The following is a 16,866-nucleotide window of genomic DNA, read 5'->3' on the forward strand; positions in this document are numbered from 1 at the left end:
GAAAATGATAATGATAATCCCTGTTTTTCTAAAATCTATTTAATCTGATGTTAATATAACAACTAACTTTCTTTTGACTAAAGTTAGCATAGTAAATCTTTTTCCATTCTTTTACTGTTAACCCATTTGTCTCTTTATATTTAAAGTGTGTTTGTAGTAAACAGCGTATAGTCAGGTCTTGCTTTTTTAGCCAATCTCGGAATCTCTGCCTTTTAATTGAGGTGTATAGACCATTTACATTTAATGTCATAATTGATGTGGTTAGATTTAAGTCTATTATCTTGCTGCTTGTTTTTCACTTGTTTCTTCTGTTCTTTGTTCCTCTTTTTCTAACTTCTTTTACATTAATTGAATTTTTATTCCATTTTTTTGGCTTATTAGACACAACTCTTTGTTTTATTATTTTCACAGTGGTTTTTGAGTTTATAATACATCTTTAACATATCACAATCTACATTTAAATAATATTGTACCACTTCACATATAGTATAAGAGCCTTACAATAGTATATTCCCATTTTTCCCATCAAGGCCTTTATGATGTTGTTGTCATACATTTTATACAAGTTTATATTACTCTGTAATATTTGCTTCTTTTATTCTGTAATGTATTTTTCTGCTGGTTCTTTCTCATGATGCTTTGAGTGTGTATGTATTTTTTTGTATGTTTTTATTTATTCATTTTTATCCATGTGCTCCTTTTTTTAGAACTTTATCCAGGCAAATTCTTGAGATTGTAATGAAGGTGGGTTCCTTTAGAAAGAGAATTTCCATTTGTTTCTGTCTATTGCACTGGAGTACTACCAGTATGGCAATACTTTATATTAAAACTTCAGATTAAGATTTTTTTGGACCATCTAGACAGTGTGAATTTTGGGTGCAAACTAGCATGAATATCTGTTTGTTATGGCAAATTTTCAAAGGAGACTGAACCCTGCCCCAATCCTATACTAGCACCATTCATATTTTTTCATAAAATTCCCTGAGGATAGCAGGACCAGTTTATTTCTAGTTTGTCCTTGCTTTAAGGATATAATCTTGAAGTCTCAGCTTTATGATGGATGGCTTCCATTAGACTCTGTTTTGGATAGGCCCCAAGCTTTGTGTCCTGCATTCCACAGCCCAGAAGGAAATAAAACCCAACTTCAAGTTCATCTTATCTGGTAAATACTCTCAAGGTAAAGAGGCAGCATCTATGCTTCCTTTTCTGAGTTCCAGTCTTCACTCGATTTTTGGTTTGAGTGCTTCTTACTTTCTGGCCAGATCATTGATTCATTTAATAATTTATTAAACGTTTTTTTCTTCATCTGGCATTTCTAGTTGTTTTCCACTGCGGATGTTGGCCAGGGTCCCTCATCCACTGAACTGCCAATAATGGAAGTCCTTCATAGCAATGTTTCTGAGACGCCAACCAGATCACTTAATTTTACTCCTTATACATCTTTAGTAGCTCCCCAATGCTCGCGCAATCACACGGAAACTCCTTAGCTTGATACCCAAACCTTTCTGATCTGGCCTCTGCTTGCCTCTCTAGCCTCTCTGAAAGTCATTAGGAGACACATTGTACCCTGCACTGCATTCTCACACCTTGTTGCCTTTGTGTGCATACTCTTTTGTCTACTGCAACTTTATGGCTCAGCTTAGGTACCATTCCTCAAGGAATCTACCCACAACTCAGTCTGGGTTTGTGCAGTCATGGTCTGTTCACATACACTACCATGCTTACCCTCACTGTGCTGCAAACCAATTAAGTGCTAGATCAGCCCCTACAGAAACCACATAGGCTAGCCCATAATAGGTATTGCTCTATTTTGAAGGTTTGTCCCCTAAACCTCTTGTGGAAATTTGACCCCCAGTGTTGAAGGTGGGGTAATGGAAGGTGTTTGGGTCATGGGGGCAAATGCTTCACAAATGACTTGGTGCCATCTGCGTGGCGGTGACTGAGTTCTCACTGTATTAGCTCCCATGGGAGCTGGCTGTTTAAAAGAGCCTAGGACCTTCTTCCCCCTCTCCTGATTCTCCCCTCTCTCCTGCTTCTCTCATCATGTGGTCTCTGCACACACTGCCTCCCTTTCCTCTTCCATTACAAGTGCAAGCAGCCCGAGGCCTCACCAGGAGCAGATGCTGGCACCATGCTTATTGTACAGCCTGCAGAACTGTGAGCCAAATAAACCTATTTTCTATCTCAATTACATAGTCTCTGGTTTTCCTTTTAGCAGCACAAACAGACTAAGACAGGTATTTAACAAATATTTCTTGAATGAATGAAGAAATGAATGAATGAACAAACAAACCATTATTGCCATGGTACAGATGACACTGAGTGTTAGAGTGGACTAAGAAGAGTTTATAAAGGATAGGGGATTTGGGCCAGAAAACTTTATAATATTTAAACTTAAAGAAGCTGTAGGTAACCTTAACTAGATACTAATTTTCAAAGAAGTTCGATGTCTTAAAATTTCTCACCAGTCATATGTTCTGAACCCCGTCTGCAGGAAAACCTTAGGCAGTTAAATTGAAGAAGCATTGTCTTCACAGGCTGCCATCTTCCTAACAAAATTCTGAGTAGCACAGGATGCCCATTTCTGACTTGCTTAAGAAAACAATACATGCAAGTCAGGTCTTACCAAGCACAGCAAAAATGAAACAAGAATTGCTGTTGGGGAATAGGGTGGAATTGGGACAAGTAGGAGGAGATTTGGCCCTTTTTCATAAATAAGGTGGTTGATTTTGTACTGGAACTGACCTGAATATAATGCCGTTAGTAGTGTTGATCTTTACTCACATTGGCTGCAGAGAACTGTCGTTGCTCTTTCTTTCACCTCACAGAACTGTCTACCAGCTGGACTTTTACCATCCAAAACAGTCCAATCTGGAATACAAACCCAGGAAATGTGAAAACATCAACTGGGACAAGAAATCATATGCAAAGACATTAATTTTCACTTTTATTGATCCAGCTGTTTTATTGTTAATTGATACAACCTATTTATTCACAAATAAATGTATTCACAACAAAAATCTAGATAATCAAACCTGATATAACCATCTGCCTCAAGATTTAAATTTCTTCAACCTTAGAAAATTCTTAAATGCAATGATTATTCAGTGGCTGGAAAGGACTCCTCTTAGCTTATAGTACTTTCTGCAGTTTGGTGAAGATTTTTTAATTTGGTAATTTGGAGTAGATTAGTGTGTTTTCATAATGTCAAGCTGAAGGGTCAAAATTAATTAAGGATACAAAGTATTATTTAATTATTATGCTAACACATGTATCTGGTGAGTACTATGAAGAAAAAAAAAAAGCTCCATACATTTGATGGCATTTGCAATTTTGTATATTAAAGCTTATGGTTAGTTACTATGTTGCCACTTACTAAAAACCAATAGCAAATAAAGCAATCTCAATATTCAAGAAATGAGCATGATAAAATGATGTGATTAAAGCTAAATGGAGACCAGGTGCGGTGGCCCACACCTGTAATCGCAGCACTTCGGGAGGCCGAGGTGGGCAGATCACCTGAGGCCAGGAGTTTGAGACCAGCTTGGCTAGCATGGAGAAACCCTGTCTCTGCTAAAGATATAAAAATTAGCTGGGCTTGGTGGTGTACATCTGTAATCCCAGCTACTTGGGAGACTGAGGCAGAGGAATTGCTTGAACCCGGAGGCAGAGATTGCAGTGAGAAAAATCGTGCCGCTGTACTACTGGGCGACAGAGCGAGATTCCATCTCAAAATAAAGAAATTCACAAATGAGTAGAAACTTACAAATGTATAAAATAAATGTTCGTTAAATGCTCCAGTTATGTTTGGTTGCATAACAAATTACCCCAAAATTTAGGAGATTAAAACAACAAACATTTGTTATCTCCTACAGGTTCTGAGGATGAAGATCCTAGAAGCAGCTTAGTTGGACAGTTCCAGCTCAGAGTTACTCATGAGGTTGCACTCAAGCTGTTGCCTGGGGCTGCAGTCATCCCGAGGCTTGACTGAGGCTGGAGAATCCACTTCTGAGCTCACTCACATTCTGTTGTTAGGCCTCAGTTTCTCACTTGCTGTTGGCTAGAGGTTTCCTCTTGGCGTAATACTCTGCTTAGGACTGCCCACAACACGGCAACTGGCTTCCTTTGGCCTAAGCCGAGAGACAGCCCCCAAGGTGAAACCCACAGTGTCTTCTATGAACTAATGTTGGAGGTGATACAACATCACTCCACCAAACGTCACTGGCCACACGGACTAATGCCAGTACAATATGAGAGACGACTACACAGGGTGTGAATACTGGGAGTAGGCGTCATTGGGAACCCTCTTGGAGGCTATCACATCAAATGAATAAATACATCCTTTAGGAAACTTGTGTAGCCTATTTATCTGGTTCCCCTGAGGAATTTCCCCCCAAGATACTCCTGGCCCCTTACCCCTTCTCCCACCCTTTACTACTCAAGGGGTACCTGGATACTGGGTCATAGGCACTGGTCCATATTTCTTGCCTGGGTGAAGGTCATCTATTAAAATTTATGAGTAAAACTACCTTCTTCTCTCTGAGCTAGTTCACGACAGAAATCTTGGTTAAGTGAATCCACTTTGCAGACCAAACTTGCCTTCAGATGGAGAGTTCCAAGGTCTAAACTGCCTACAGAAAGTCAGAGAAGCCATCGGCCAGGATGTCTGGCCAATCTTTTCAATATATTGTTGTGATGGAGATGATATTTAATCTCCAATCATCTGATTCTCATTTCTTCCCTTGGTTGGTTCTGAACTCAGCTAGGGAACAAAGGCATTCTTTATCAGCAACTCAGACCCCAACTACAAAGAATGCCTTGACAGAATGAGAAGACATCATCCAATGGCACTGGGACATTTTATATAATTGCAGTTGACTAGATTCAATCATCAGCTTAGGAATTTTATTCATTGATTGTCCTTACTGACATGGAGGAAATTTTTAATATATTAATTAGGCTAACTTTTTTTTCTGGAGATTTAAATCCTTAAAATTGTCCTTTATTTTGGTAGGGGTGCTTTCTCCCTACGGGATGCAAAATTGGAAATGAAGCCATGGCATTGTAATGCATGCAGTTTTAGTTATTTGCACTCCAATTGCCATGGAATAATCAAGAGGTGCAAAAGGTTGTTACTTTATAATATTCAGTCACTTCTGCTTGTTTTTGCATAACACTGGACTCCAGCTGAACCTACCTTTGTGATCTGTTTCGTGGGTTCCTGTAAGATGTTAATGTAATTCCTCAATTTAAAATACATTTCCAGGCTGGGCGCGGTGGCTCAAGCCTGTAATCCCAGCACTTTGGGAGGCCGAGGCGGGTGGATCACGAGGTCAGGAGATCGAGACTATCCTGGCTAACATGGTGAAACCCCGTCTCTACTAAAAATACAAAAAACTAGCCGGGCGTGGTGGCGGGCGCCTGTAGTCTCAGCTACTTGGGAGGCTGAGGCGGGAGAATGGCGTGAACCCAGGAGGCGGAGCTTGCAGTGAGCCGAGATCACGCCACTGCACTCCAGCCTGGAAGACACAGCGAGACTCCGTCTCAAGAAAAAAATAAATAAATAAATAAAATAAAATAAAATACATTTCCTCCTACCTCTTAATGTTTCTGGGATCAAGATGTCAAAAGAAACTTGCCAGTGCTTTGTTTCACTATTAGAGGTAGGATGTATTCTAAAACTAGTGATGTTTTGGAATCAAAGAAATGTAAATGTAAGGCACCTGGGCTGATGGCAATCTTGCAGCTTGAACTGTCTAAGTGAGAGTTGTTCAACAATAACATTTGGTATGTTTTATCTGACGGTTTTTGATATGTAACGTGGCTGTATCTCCTGACAATCTTGATTGGCTTTTATTTCTAGGAGGGTTGGGGGTTTCTTGGGAAATTTGGAGAATACTAAATCGAGAACTTGTCTAGCTGGATAGGCCATTCTCACAGACATGGGTGGGAAATTCATTGGAGGACAACATGATACCTTTGGTTCCTAGGCTGTCCTAATTCCTGCAGGGGCTACCTAAAGAGTGGGCCTTTCATTTTGTGTCTCTGAGCCCTCAAACTTGACCTTACTGTACTTCCTGCTAAGTGACATAGAACCAGGACCCCCCAGAAAAGTGTTAGAGGGAAGAAGTTGCTTAGGATATCTAAAGCCTAGAAACACAGCCTGGAGGAGGGCCTTTGGTTGGAAAAATGGAATATGCTGTAATATGTCTAATAAAGCAGCAGTGAGAGATCCTACCTGTGAAACAGGATGGAAAATGAAAAGTTGCAGTCCTTAGGAATTAAGCATAGTATGTATGTCGGAGGCATTTGAACCAGAGAAACTCCATCTTTAATAGGAGCTGGGTAAAATGAGGCTGAGACCTACTGGACTGCATTCCCAGATGGTCAGCCATTCTAAGCCACAGGGTGAGATAGGAGGTCGGCACAAGATACAGGTCATAAAGACCTTGCTGATAAAACAGTTTGCAGTAAAGAAGCTGGCCAAAACCCCAAGATGGCCACAAGAGTGACCTCTGGCCGTCTTCACTGCCCCATGACAGTTTGCAAATGCCATGGCAACATCAGGAAGTTACCCTATATGGTCTAAAAAGGGGAGGCATGAATAATTCACCCCTGGTTTAGCATATCATCAAGAAATAACCGTAAAAATGGGCAACAGCAGTCCTCAAGGCTGCTGTGTCTATGGACTAGCCATTCTTTTATTCCTTTACTTTCTTAATAAACTTGCTTTCATTTTATTCTATGGGCTTGCCCTGAATTCTTTTTTGTGCGAGATCCAAGAACCCTTTCTTGGGGTCTGGATTGGGACCCCTTTCCTGTAACATGTATACATTTGTGTATAAAATAGGGAATGAGGCAGAAGCAAGCAGGTGACATTCCCAACTGCACCAAGCATTACTACACCAATGCAAGAAAAAGAAAAAGTCAGAAAAGAAAAAGGGTGGGGGAGAAGATTGGATTCACCCTGGAAGAGCAGTATTCATAGCTTTATGTTGCTGGCTAGGAAATATGCTCCCCTCATTGGAAAGTATTTATATTCAAAAGAATTTCTGTATTGGATTTATCTAGAAGCCCAGGCAGAGGTGAAGGTGAATATAAATTAGAGACAAAGAGTCTGCTATAAGCCATAACATGACCCAAGGCAGAGCAAAGGATTCACTAGCAATAAGACAGCACCACCAAGCTCAGGGAAGGGCACAACCCCAGGCCAAATATTCTCATGGCAATTTACAGAAGCTTTAATTTGGATGCGCAATGTAAGGGCAGTTATTCTGAGCAGTTCTATTGTCGCATGCGTAAAATGATCCCTTATGTGGCCTGTGTAGATTTATGTTATACCTGCATAATCAGATAGCATAAAGAAAATACCCGCTCCATCTTTTGGAGTGTTACCCACACCCAGTATAAAGGTGATTCCCTACCAGCCATGTTTATATCACATGATCAGGCTCTCTGGCCATAGCTGGCTGGACCAGGAGCAGACAAGTGTCTGGCTGAGCCACTCTGATAATGAGAATGACGATCTGTGATAAAGAAGAAAACAACTTGCCGGGCGCGGTGGCTCACGCCTGTAATCCCAGCACTTTGGGAGGCCGAGGCGGGCGGATCACGAGGTCAGGAGATCGAGACCATCCTGGCTAACACAGTGAAACCCCGTCTCTACTAAAGCTACAAAAAATTAGCTGGGCGCAGTGGCGGGCACCTGTAGTCTCAGCTACTCGGGAGGCTGAGGCAGGAGAATGGCATAAACCCGGGAGGCGGAGCTTGCAGTGAGTGGAGATCACACCACTGCACTCCAGCCTGGGCGACAGAGCGAGACTCCGTCTCAAAAAAAAAGAAAACAACTAATTTTTTTTTTTTTTTTTTTTTTTGCCTTATTCTCATACTCAACAATCAACACAGGATACTTTTGTGACTAGGTACATGGGGGTATTTCCCCACACACCAAGCAGCCAATTTTGCAGATTCTCCAGCTGACACCAGCTGGTTGTCCTCTAATTCAGTTCAATTCCATCCCAACTCTATCTACCTAGAGATAGCATCAGATCCTACAGGGTGAGGACTCAGTCCCACATGACAGTCATAGCCAGGAAGATACCAGTCGCAAGCACGGGCTGTGCCCTGTGCTTCTCACCAACGAGCTATAAATCAGAGCTCCCACAACTCTCTTATGGGATTTGATTAATTTGCTAGAGTGGCCCACCAAACTCAGAGAAACACCTTCCTTACTTTTACCAGTTTACTAATAAAGGACACAGGCGAACAGCCAAATGGACAATGCCTTTCCATAAGGCAAGGTACAGAAGGACAGACATGGAGCTCCCATGTCCTCTACAGATGTACCACCCTCCAGGAGCCTCAGGTGTTCCACTATCTGCAAACCCATCTGAACCCTGTCCTTTTAGGGCTGTATGGAGACTTTATTACATAGGCATGATTGATCACATTGTTGGCCATTGGTGATTAACTCAACAACTTTCAGCCCCTTTCCTATCCCCAGAGGCTGGGGGTAGGGCTGAAAGTCACAGATCTCTAATAGCGCCTTGGCCTACCCAGCGACCAGTCACCATCCTGAAGCTACCTAGTGGCCCCCAGCCACCAATCATCACATTAGCATACAGAAGATACCCTTATCATGCTGAAGATTCCATGAGTCTTAGGAATCCTGTGTCAGGAAACAGGAAGAAGACCAATATATATAGATTGTATAATTCCCGATATCACAAAGGAACCACTTCTACCTGAATTGTCTCCTTAAATGACAAGACATGAGGCCAGGCATGGTGGCTCATGCCTATAATCCCAGCACTTTGGGAGGCCGAGGTGGGAGGATCACTTGAGTCCAGGACTTTGAGACCAGCCTGGGCATCATAGTAGACCCCATCTCTATATAAAGAAATTTAAAAATTAGCCAGGCATGGTGGCACACACCTGTGGTCTCAGCTACTCTGGAGGCTGAGGAGGTTAAGCCCGGGAGGTGAAGGCTGCACCGAGCCATGATCGCACCACTGCACTCCAGTCTGGGTGACAGATCGAGACCCTGTCTCAAAAAAACAACAAAAAAGACAAGACATAAACTTGGAACTTGGGGTGTGTCTATCTCAGCCTCTGCGGCAGGAAGAGAGGAATGACCACACTCCCCAGGGGAATTAGAGGCTAGAGACCTAGAGAGAGGGAAAGAGGGAAAGAACACAGGTAGGAAGGGTCCTGGTGGATCCTGGCTCCAGTCCTTTCTGAAGCTGCATGGCCATCCCTGGACTCTCTTAGATGACCTCACATCTGTACAATGGACGTAGTTCCCGCATTTACTTATGCTAGCTTTAACTTGTCTATGTTACTTGCCACCAAGAGACTAAGATTCTTAACTAAGACAGGCCACAGGACTTACTATAACTTAATACACCTCATATTCTCCTTGTCTAACTTCGATCCACATGTTCCTTCCTTTCCTCCCCTTACTCCTCTCCTAGTCCAGAGTGGGTCAGCAGGATGAAAGAATGGTAGATTCAGTGTTAATATAGAAACGGATCTTGTAGGCCGGGCGGTGGCTCATGCCTGTAATCCCGGCACTTTGGGAGGCCAAGGCATGCAGCTCACCTGAGGCCAGGAGTTCAAGACCAGCCTGGCCAACATGGTGAAACCTCGTCTTTATTAAAAATACAAAAATTAGCCAGATGTGGTGGTGTGTACCTGTAATCCCAGCTATTTGGGAGGCTGAGGCATGAGAACTGCTTGAACCCAGGAGGCAGAGGTTGCAGTAAGCCAAGATCACACCATTGCACTATAGCCTGGGTGACAGAGTGAGACCTTGTCTCAAAAAAAAAAAAAAAAAAAAAAAAAAAAAAAAAAAAAAAAGATCGTGTAGTAGAAAAGAAAGATAACTTTCAATATAAGAGAAAACTAGTATGACCTCATTTCCTGCTGGCTATATTTCAGCTTCAGAGCAATCACTTATACATAGTGGTACTACTAAATATTTATTCAACTGAATTTAATGTGACTGAATTTAATGTCTCAAACTAATGTCCAAAGCTGAGCAACATATTTCATAGGATAACATTAGAGGCATTCTCAGTGAATAAGGAGAGAGAAAAGAATAGTCATTATTCCCATTATTTAATGCTGTCCCAGAAGCACCATTTAGTACACTAAGCAAGGAAAAGATTTGAAGTAAAATACTGTATAAAGTTTCAGAAAGATGGAGTAGATGTACTTTTCCTTACTTCTTCAGCTAACTACAACTAAAAACCCATGACATAATATATAAAATGAACAGAAGAAAACTCCAAAAGGTGGAGAGAGAAAAAATAGACTCTCTAGGGACCTCAGGACCCAAGGAATAATATAGTAATGTGTTCTTTGAATTTTGTTTTATCTTAAATATCCTAGACATGTAGCTAAAGAACCCACAATCCAGAAACACCAAAATGCACACACACACACACACACACACAAAAAGTTCCAACAAAACATCTGCTTTTTCTAGCCAAAGGACCAGGAAAGAGACAGCCTAGCCAGACAGAAAACTTTTAGACAAGAACTGCTCTACTCCAGCCACATACCACAGAAAAAGCCTGACACTGCCTGGCCAGCAAAGTGTGAAGGAGAGCCTAGACCTCCACCACCACCAGGCTGTAATGGGGTACCCCAAACCACCTGCCAGGGTGATATTAAAGAAGACTGAGTAGGGAGCTGATATTTTCATCCCCATCTGGCAGTAATGAGGCACTTCTCACCCTCCCCACTGGAGTGGTATCAGACAAGACCTAAAGAAGAGTCAAGACTTTCAAGACTGCCCAGCAGTAATGAGGCCACCTCAACCTTTCTCCCATGGTGTCAGAAGAGGTCACATGAAGAGCAGTAATGAGACACCTTTATCCTTCCCCAGCTCGTGAGAAACTTGAACTCTCATCCCCAACCAACAGTAATGAGGAGTCTCTCTATCCTTGGGTGTCAACAGAGGTCACATAGAACCTGCACTTTGACCAATTTTTGGTAGTAATGAGGCAGCATCCCCTTTCTCCTGCTGGAGTGTTGTCAAAAGGGACTGTCTAAAATAGAAGGTTTAAATAAGACCCAGATTCTCATAACATAATACTCAAAATATGCAGGTCTCAATCAAAAATCACTCTTACCAAGAACCAGGAAAATCTCAACTTAATGATAAAAAGACAATACGTAGATGCCAACACTAAGAAGACAGATGTTGAAATTATTTGACAATCGTTTTAAAGCAGCCATCATAAAATGTTTCAACAAGCAATTATGAACAAGTTTGAAATAAATAAGAAAATAGAAAATCTCAACAAATAAATAGAAGATACAAAGAAGAAGCAAATGGAAATTTTAGAACTGAAAAATACAATAACTGAAATTTAAAAATTCAATGGATGGTCTCAACATGAAGGGGACAGAGGAAAAGGGATACAAGAAGGAATCAGTGAACTTGAAGTTAGAACAACACAAATTACCCACACTAAACAATGCAGAGAAAACAGACCAAAAGAAGAAAAAAAGACCAGAGACTTAGGGACTTTTGGGACCCTAACAAAGATCTAACATTCATGTCATCAGACTCTCAAAAGGAGGGGAGAAAGAGGGTGAGACTAAAAAGTAGTCAAATAAATAATGGCCAAAAATTCCAAATTTGGCAAATAGCATATGCTTATAAATTCAAGAAGCTGAGCAAACACCAAACAGAACAAACTCAAAGAAATCCACACCAAGATACATACCAGTCAAACTTCTGAAAGCTAAATGCAAAGAATGTATCTTCAAAGCGGTGAGAAAGGACAACTTACCTATAGGGGAATAACAATTTGAATGACAGCAGATTTCTCCTCAGAAACAATGGAGGTCAAAAGAAAATAACACGACAATTTTCAAGTGCTGAAAGACAGGGACTGTTAACTCAGAATTCTATATCCAGTGAAAATATCCTTTAGGAATGAAGGAGAAATCTGGACATTTTCAGATGAGGAAAAGCTTAGAGGATGTCTTGCTAGCAGGCTAATATGAAAGAATGGCTAAAGAAAAATTTCCAAGTAGAAATGATATGATAAAATAATGAGTCTTGGAATATCAGGAAGGAATAAAGAAAAAAGGAAAGAGTGAAAATCTGGATCAACACAATACATTTCCCTCACCTCTTGAGTTTTCTAAATTCTGTGTGATGGTCGAATAAGAAATATAACATTGTCTAATGTTATAACTGAGATGAGAGTTCCAGTTCCCCACTGCTTTTAAATGTGTGTACAGCAATATTTAAGACAATTACAAATAAGGGAGGTCAAAGGGACATAAAAGAAAGTAAGGTTTCTATGCTTCACTTGAACTGTTAAAATGTCAACACCAGTAGACTGTGCTAAGTTCTGTCTATATCACGTAATACCTAGAGCAACCACTAAGAAAGCTACACAAAGAAACATCCTGAAAAATCACTATAGATTAATCAAAATGAAATTTGAAAAAATTCCACAGGAATACAGGGGCAAAAAAGAGAGAAAGGAAAAAACAGAAGGAACAAACAGAAATTAAAATAGCAGACTTAAGTTCTAATATGTCAATAATTACAATTAATGTAAGTGACCTAAACATACCAGTGAAAAGAAAGAGATCAGCAGAATGGGTTGAAAAATATGGCCCAACTATATGCTGTCTACTAGAAACTTACTTCAAGTATAATAATATAGGTAGGTTGAAAGTAAAAGGACATAAAAAGATATATACCATCCGAACATTACTCAAAAGAAAAAAGGAATGTGTATAATCATATCAGAAAAAGTAGACTTCAGAGCAAAGAAAATAACCAGAGATAGAGAGGTACAATTACATATTGATAAAAGGGTCAATCCACCAAAAGGACATAGCAATCATGATCATGTATGCACCACACAAAAGAGCTGTAAAACATGTGAAGCAAGAATTTATAGAACTGAAAGGAGAGATACAAAAATTCCCAATTATAGTTGGAGATTTCAACACTTCCCTCTCAACAATTGATAGAAAAACTAGACAGAAAATCAGCAAGGATATGGGAGAACTGAACAATGCAATCAACCAACAGAACCCAGACAACATTTACAGAACACGTAACAACAGCAGAATACACATTCTCTTCAAGTGTCCATGGAACATATTCAAGATAGACTATATCTTGGACCATAAAGCAAACTTTAACAAACTTAGAAGAACTGAAATCTTACAGAGTATATTTTCTGGCCACGATGGGATCAAACTAGAAATTAACAATGGAAAGATAATAGGAAAATCTCCAAACACTTGGAAACTAAACAACAAACTTCTAAATCATCAGTGGGTCAAAGAAGTCTCAAGATAAATCAGAATCCACTAAAAAATAACTGTTAGAATGGATAACAACGGCCGGGCATGGAGGTCATGCCTGTAATCCTAGCACTCTAGGAGGCCAAAGTGGGCAGATCACTTAAGGTCAGGAGTTCGAGACCAGCCAGGCCAACATGGTGAAACCCTGTCTCTTCTAAAAATACAAAAATTAGCCAGGTATGGTGGTGGGCACCTGTAATCCCAGCTACTCAGGAGGCTGAGGCAGGAGAATTGCTTGAACTTGGGAGGCAGAGGTTGAAGTGAGCCAAGATCGTGCCACTGTACTCCAGCCTGAGCAACAGAGCAAGACTTTGTCTCAAAAAAAAAGAACTGATAACAAAATTTTGCAAGGTAATCAGTTACAAAATAAATACAGAAAAAGTGATGGCTCACACCTGTAAGCCCAGCACTTTGGGAGGCCAAGGTGGGTGGATCACTTGAGGTCAGGAGTTCAAGACCAGCCTGGCCAACATCGTGAACCCTCATCTCTACTAAAAATACAAAAAATTAGCCAGGCATGGTGGCACAGACCTATAATCCCAGCTACTCAGGAGGTTGAGGCAGGAGAATCGCTGGAACATGGGAGAATCACTGGAACCTGGCAGGCAGAGGTTTCAGTGAGCAGAGATGACACCACTGCACTGCAGCCTGGGAGACAGAGCGTGACTCAGTCTCAAAAAGAAAAAAAAAAAGAAAATATGAAGGCACAACAATCCTAGTTACATCTTCTGTATAGCTATAGTACCAAGTCTGTATAGTATTTTCTATATTCTTGAATAGTAAATGTAATATGGGAAGAAATCCATTAATCCTCAGATAAATCTGTAAATATAAAGCAATTCCAATTAAATCCTTACGGAATTCACCTGGAAAAGAAACACCTGATTCAGGCATGAACATTATGCAAAATGGGGTTAGAGTCACCATATCAGATATAGACATGACATAAAGTTTCAATAATTAAAGTATTTTGCTGAGAAAGGATTGAACAGACAGGCCAGTGGAACAGATTAGAAAACCTAGAGTCAGGTCCATGCATATGTATGAATCTAGTATGCATTTAACTACATAAATGTTTCATATATTTTGACTGGTTTTCTAGTTATTCATAGCAGAAGGGTAAATCGGGCCTCTTTATCTCCCTTAGGCCAGAAACAGACATCCCTGGCTGCTTTCAGAGAGTAGACTGTAGAGGGCCTGGCACATAAAGGGGAGACCGCCTGTGGGGCTCTGTGGGGATTCAGGGGAGAGTTGACCATAGTTTGGAACAGGAGAGTAACAGGTTTCAACAAAAAGTGCTTAGATTCCAAGTGAGTTTGGAAGACAGAAAAGACAGAGCTTGCTGATGAATTACATAGATATGGGGGTGAGAGAGAAACCGTGGGTTCCAGTGCGACAGAACTACTGGAAGAATAGAGGCATCTAGTCCTGAGATGGGCAAGTCTTAGGGTGATTCAGGCCAGCACCTATTAGACATCCAAACGAAGACATGGGGTAGGCAGAAAACACAGAGCATGCAGATGAGCAGGCACATCTGTTTTTCCAACTTTCCATCATGCATTATTCCATTTTCATATGATTTTATTATTTGAAAAAGTTACCCAAAAAGCCATTGTCTATATTTCACTGAATTCAGAACTTCAGGATTATCCTCATTTCTCAAGTTAGCAGATTTGCCCTTTAACAGTTCGAAAGAGATTGAGAATGGCTCATGCCTGTAATACCAGCACTTTGGGAAGCTGAGGCGGGTGGATTGCCTGAGCTCAGGAGTTCAAGACCAGCCTGGGGAACATGGCGAAACTCCATCTCTATGAAAAATACAAAAGATTAGCCGGGCATGGTGGCAGGCACCTGTAATCCCAGCTACTCGGGAGGCTGAGGTGGGAAGATCACTTGAACCCAAAAGGCAGAGGTTGCAGTGAGCCAAGATCATGCCACTGCACTTCAGCCTGGGTGACAAAGTAAGACTCCATCTCCAGAGAGAGAGAGAGAGAGAAAGAGAGAGAAATGCATGTGAATGTATGTGAGGAGGCAGACTCAGAGTTCAGAGTCCTGGAGAAAACCCTCCCTGGGAGCAAGTGGGGACAACGTAACACATCTGACAGGCCCACACTCCCACTAAGGAAGACCCCCACTCTCCCAAGTTTTCCTTTTTCTCCTTCTTTAAGTGCAGAACCCAAAGAGGGCGAAAGACTTTCCCTCATCTGCTCACAAAGACAAAATGGCGGCTTAAACATGGAAGAGACCTGGTTAGACCAAACATTCCAGACAAGGAAGTGGGTTGAATTTCACAAACATTTCTTGAGCCCTTGCTACTTGCCAGGTATAGGAGCTACAAATAGGAATATAACAAGGAATTTGTAGTGCAGTGGGGAGAAAAATTACAATCATGAGCAAGAAGGGGAAAGGATTTGCAACTTTATCAAATGTGTAGCTTTTAACTATCACCACTATCGAGAACCAAAACTTTTTCATTAACAAGGTTATCTCATGCCTCCTCTTTAGAGCCACATCCTAACCCTTGATAACCACTAAGCTGTTTTGTTATTTCAAGAATGTTATACGAATAGAATGATACCGTATGTAACCTTCTGAGATTGGATCTTTACATTTACCATAGTTCCCCTGACATCCACCCAAGTTCCAAGTTGTTGCATTAACAAAGGTTTCTTTTTTAAAAAAAAATTCTATCTGTATTTTAGATACAGGGTACATGTGCAAGTTTGTCATATGGGTATATTGTGTGATGCTGAGGTTTAGGGTACAGATCCCATCACCCAGGTAGTGAGTGTAGTACCCAATAGGTAGTTTTTCATCCAGCACTCTAGTAGCACCCAGTGTCTATCATTCCCATGTTTACGTCCAGGTATGCTCAATGTTTAGCTCCCACTTACAAGTGAGTGCATATGGTATTTGGTTTTCTGTTCTGCATTAATTCACTTAGGATAATGGTCTCCAGGTGCATCCATATTGCTGCAAAGGACATGATTTTGTCCTTTTTCAGGGCTGCATGGGATTCCATGGTGTATGGGTGCCATATTTCCTTTATCCAATCCACCATTGATGGGCACCTGCATTGATTCATGTCTTTGCTATTGTGAATAGCACAGGGATGAACATACAAACACATATGTCTTTGGCAGAATGTCTGTGTCTTTTAATTACTGAGTCTCTCACTCGGCCTTATGCCCCTCGAATGAATTCTTTCCTTCAAGGAGGCAAGAATCAAGTTGCTACAGACCTGTATGGATTTGCTGCTGCTAACAGTAGGAGTATGCCTGGATAATTCAGATTTAACTCAGTGTTAACTACAGCATCTCATATTGGGAACCCTGCTCTCTAAAGGCCTCCAAACTCACAAATATTGTGAAATTATAGGGAAACTCCAAGATCCCCTAAATAACGGGGAAGCACAGTGGCAATAGAGGATTAGGACCTAAAAGTTTCACATGAGCTGCAAAAGACAAAAACAGTCTACATGAAAAAAAACTATCTGCTTTAAGAACTACCTAAGATTCC

Source organism: Macaca nemestrina, chromosome 20 (assembly GCF_043159975.1).
Source record: "Macaca nemestrina isolate mMacNem1 chromosome 20, mMacNem.hap1, whole genome shotgun sequence".
Lineage (NCBI taxonomy): Eukaryota > Metazoa > Chordata > Mammalia > Primates > Cercopithecidae > Macaca > Macaca nemestrina.